At 38.0% G+C, this 5027-nt stretch overlaps 1 protein-coding gene and 1 pseudogene across 5 annotated transcripts in view; both read right to left on the bottom strand.

Annotated features, from left to right (window-relative positions):
• The window catches only part of OXR1 (oxidation resistance 1), a 405984-nt gene that overhangs the window by 177254 nt on the left and 223703 nt on the right, over positions 1 to 5027 (bottom strand). The gene's annotated exons all lie outside the window — the stretch shown is intronic.
• On the bottom strand, positions 2408 to 2526 carry LOC111745233 (annotated as a pseudogene).

Genomic DNA, 5027 nt, shown 5'->3' with positions numbered 1-5027 from the left:
CAGATCCAACTGCCTATATCCTTCATGTTCAGCCAACCCACAATTAGACTCAATGGGTTCCTTTTCAAAAGCTATCCCTGGAGTATTTTCCATCTTTGTAAATGTAACCCCGTTCACCCAGATGCTCAAATCAGAAACTCAATGGTTATCCTAAAAGCCTCCAACAAATATAAGGTCATTTTATCTTCTCATCCATCCTGACCAGCCAAGACGCATCCCTGGAGAAGGGAAAACCTGAAATTCATGTGATTAGTTTGCAGTCATTTCAGTGGAATGTGGCTCTAAACAGAAATAAAACTAATAGAAATATAAAGTCAGGTATTTTTTAAAGCCTATATTTTGAAATTATTACAAACCTACAAACAGTTGCAAGAACAGTACAAAGACGTCACTCATCCCATTTACCCAGATTCTGTATGTGTTCTGTCGGCCTTTCTTACTATATGTAGATATTATCTAACAATATCAGATTGACCTGCAGTTACGATGCCCCAACATCCTTAAATATTCCAGTGTTTACCTCCCCAAATCAAGGATACTTTCCCAGGGGACCTCTCCACTAGTCTACGAATCAAGAAATCAACAGTGATGCAATACTACCATCCAATCCACAGTCACCATTTAAAGACCACCAATTCCCCCAACAATGATGCTTTTACCTTTGTGATCTAGAAACCTATGGTGCATTTAGTCATCACATCTCTTCAGTATCATTCAGTCTGGACCAATTCTTTAGTATTTCCCTGTGTCTAATGGCTTTGATGATCTTCAACATGAGTTCAAATGATGTTTTCTCCTTGACCATACTCAGGCCATTCATTCTTGAGAGAAATAGCACAGAAATGATGCTTTGCTCTTCTCAATTCATGATGATGAAGGCGCATATCCCTGGCAATGTTAATTCTGACCACTTAGTCAAGTTAGGGTGCACCAGGCATCTCCATTTCCCCTTTGTAACTAATTAGTTCTCTGTGAGGAGAAATTCTGATATTACACTACTCTACTGTTACATATCAAGACTCGTAACCATTAGCAACCACTGATGACTTCCACCTGAATCATTCACCAGTCTATAAGGGTTGTCAAATGGGTGATTTTCTATTTCCATTATTCCATTTTCATTTATGAGTCGTCACTGTATTTTAAGCAAGAGCTTTTTTCCTTTGTTTAGTCATTTATTTATTATTTATTTCTTTATAGTATATGGAATTTTTATTTTTTAGTTTATTATAGGTAGACTTAACAAATTCCTATTTTACTCTATGGGCCAGTAATCCATTGCTCTCATTATTCATTTTGGCACAAACTGTCGTAGCTTTGGCCCTTTTAAGCTGAATCCTATACCTTTTTTCATTTTCTTACTCTCTGGCAGATTGTTTTTGCCTCACTCCAGTCCTGGAATCAGCCATTTCTGAGAATCTCTGGTTTTAATGGAGGATGGTATTCAGAAACCCAGATCTGGGGACTCGATGTGCCATTGGGATGGCATTGCTCAAGGACCTCTAAGAAAATAAAATAAGAAACACATGTATGTATATTCATGCATCTACATATACATGTCTCTGTATATTTCTATAAGTATCTAAGTATTGCAGAAAAAAAGTTCATACTGTCTTTTATTTAAATTTCCCTGAAGATATTTTCTCTCCTCTCTGTTCATGTTTGTACAATCCCTTCCCTGACAGCGAGAAATCCGCTCCCTTTATCTTCTTTCTCCTTCTCCATGGGTGCAAACACACACACAGACACACACACGCACACACACACAGACACACACACGCAGGCACACACACACGCACACGCACGCGCGCGCACACACGTGCACACACAGACACACACACGCACACACACAGACACAAACACATGCACGCACACACGCACGAGCACACACACGCACACATGCACACGCACACACTTGCTCAATTTCCTATTTCGTTTATTAACGAATCTCCCAACCACACTGGCTGCCCCTGCACCCGTCAGCTCTGTGTATTCCCCACTCACCCAGCTCCCCTGGCTCCCAGCTCCCTGGCTGATGCCTCCACGCACCACCTTTGCCCCTTTGCTGGCCACAGCAGTTGATCCTCCAGGTGGAGAATATATTTCTTACACACTTGATTTTTATGACCACTTATATGTTCTTTTCAAAGTATTACCTGTCTGAAACTATCTAAGTCAAGTCTCAGTTAGAACAATATCTTCATCCTGAATCCCTCTCAGATCCTCCATGTGGAAATAGCTCCTTCCTATGTTTTTCTTTCCCAGGCCCGCCTCTGCCCTGAGGGCATTAGGTCTTTATCGACACTTCTTGCCTGCTTCTTACAGCAGCTGTTGCTTCTGAAGGGTACTGGATGGAATTCGATGAGTTCTTCTTTTAGCTCCACGTAATCTTTTTTTTTTTTTTTAACGCCTATAGCACTTGGTATTCCTAGGTGGCCTCCCATCTAAGTACTAACCAGGCCTGACCTAGCTTAGCTTCCGAGATCAAATGGGATCGGGCACATTTAGGGTGGCATGGCCATAGACTGCACATAATCTTTAAACAGATTTTGTTGATGACCTGGCTCATAATAAACACTATCATTGTATCTGCTCTTCCATTTTACTGTTGCCCTCGCTCGCTATCCATCACGTTTTCCGTGTATTTATGTCTGGTCTCCAAAAGCTGGCTTCATTTGGTAGATGCAAGTTTTGCCCCTGTTTCCCCCACATTTGGTCTAATTTTTTCCCGACTCCTATAACCATTCATTTTCATACTGTACAATAGACCAGCCCCTTCTAGGACTGCTATTAACTGCCTCTGCTATGGAATGCATTGTTATGCAAACACTCATATCAAACTGTAAGCTTCTCAAGGACAAAACTTTTCTCCTTAATTTTCATATACTCTACAGAACATAAAGCTAAGCCTTCAACATGGTAAGTAAACAACAGATATTTTCTAAATTTGAATATGTGATAGACTAATTTTCTCTGATCATTTCTAAGATAATTCCACATCTGGTTTATTGATTTGTGGCTAAGATTTGGTTTAATGATTTATTTCCTATGTTATAACTTCACCCAATCTAATATGGTCCAGTGTAGTAGTGTGAGATAGTATTGTTCCAGGAAATTTCTTGAAAACAATGAGAAATAATGCATTTTTGCTATATTCAATGTATTTATTTGCCCTATATTTAGAATTTCCAAAAGGCTCAGATTAATATTAAAGTAGTTTGCTAGAGAAAGCCAAACTTAAAGAAAACGATTATTCATTTCTTTGGGGATTCTCGGTTTCCATAATTCTAGAGTATTTTCACCCGTTTGACAAATTAAAACACCATACATAGAATTTTTTTGGCCATTTACATGTTTTGCAGGCTATGGTTCATTAAGAGACTAGATTTATAATTCAGAGACATTTATTCTCACTAAACACTTTAAAATATAATTTGTAAAATACCAATTAATTTTTAAAATCACCATGTATTAATTAGCTAACTTACCACTGGACAACAGAAGACTAAAAAACTCTATGTACTTCATCTGTGGAACCTATAGGACAACTGCTGTTCAATTTATTTTTCTTGTGGGCTTTATCTGCCAGCATAGTAAGAGATATTAGGGATAACTTTATAGTTAGATTTTAATCTCTGTGCTCAACTGTTCTAATTCCTGTTTTTAAGGCATTTACCTTAATAAATGGATTATTTTTAAATTAAGAAAATAGTTCATTTTAAGAATTAAGGCTTTTTTTTTATTTTATCAAAAGTCAGTTCTTTACTCAATTTTTGACTTTGTTGACTTTCTCAGTTTTAGCTTTCCTAGTGTACTTAAATTTTAGTTTCCGGCTCTTCTGGAAAGGGAGCTTTTTTAGATTTCACATTCTCTCTGTGTCTGCCTGTCTGTCTGTCTGTCTGCCTGTCTCTCTCTCTCTCTCTCTGTCTCTCTCTGTCTCTCCCCCCGACCCCACAACTCCCCTTCTTCTAGCCAGTTTTCTCTGGGCTCTACTTGTCCCCTGAGACATCCATTATAGAACAAGGTCTTATACTGGTGGCTCATGTCACATGCTGCTAATGGGGCAAAAACAGATTCATGTAGGGAATGAACAGGTAGCTTCTCCTATGCCAAGCTAACAAGACTTTCCTTCCTCTGGCTTCTGAAAACTTAATATGAGCCACAACCCTGGGTGGGCAGCAATCACAGCTTCTCTCAGTTAATGATCCCTGATTCGGTCTAAGTTTGAAGGAGCAAGTGGTGTTGGGTTGTTTTTCTTTTTAAATTATAAAACAAACTTTTCTATTTGAGAATAGTTTTTAGATTTACCAAAAGAAAAAAAAAGTTGCTAAGAATGTACAGAAAATTCTCACATATCCCACATCTGATTTCCTCTATTATCGCATTTTAGGTGCTATATTTGTAATAATTAATGATCCAATATCCATACAGTACTACTAACTAAAGTCCATACTTCATCCAAATTTCCTTACTTTTTACCTAATGTCCTTGTTCTTTTCCAGGATTCTATCCAAGATACATTTTAATTAGCTGTGATGTCCTCTTAGACTCTATGTGGCAGTGACAGTTCATGGTGTCCTTCCACGCCCCTTACGCTGCTGGAGTTAAGCTCTTGGCGGTCTCTGATTGTTTCTGGACCAGAGCTCAAAAGGCCCACAGCTTAAATTCTTGTTTATTGCTATATATTTTTATCTCTTTTCTGGCCCTAGAGTTATTCGTTTCGTTTACAAAAGAAGCTATATATTCTTAATTGAAAAAGGTTAGCTGTTGTTGTTTCAAGTATTTGAAACCTAAAATCATAGCTCCAACTGGAAAATCTCTAGTCTAAATTTTCAGTCGGTCACCAATATCTCTAGATTAATGTCCATTATCTCTCTATAATTCTCTCCTGCCTATTGCCTCTGTCTTAGTGTTAGCTCTTGTCCCTCTTCGCTAATATTATTTTGAAACTTTGCTTTTTTTATTTAACATTTACTGTGTGCTTACTCTATACTAATGTCTATTAAGCAATTTGTACGTATTATCTC

This window comes from Pteropus vampyrus, unplaced genomic scaffold, assembly GCF_000151845.1.
Source record: "Pteropus vampyrus isolate Shadow unplaced genomic scaffold, Pvam_2.0 Scaffold149, whole genome shotgun sequence".
In the NCBI taxonomy this organism is placed as follows: domain Eukaryota; kingdom Metazoa; phylum Chordata; class Mammalia; order Chiroptera; family Pteropodidae; genus Pteropus; species Pteropus vampyrus.
Note: the sequence above shows the minus strand (reverse complement) of the source record. Positions and strands in the feature narration are given on the sequence as shown.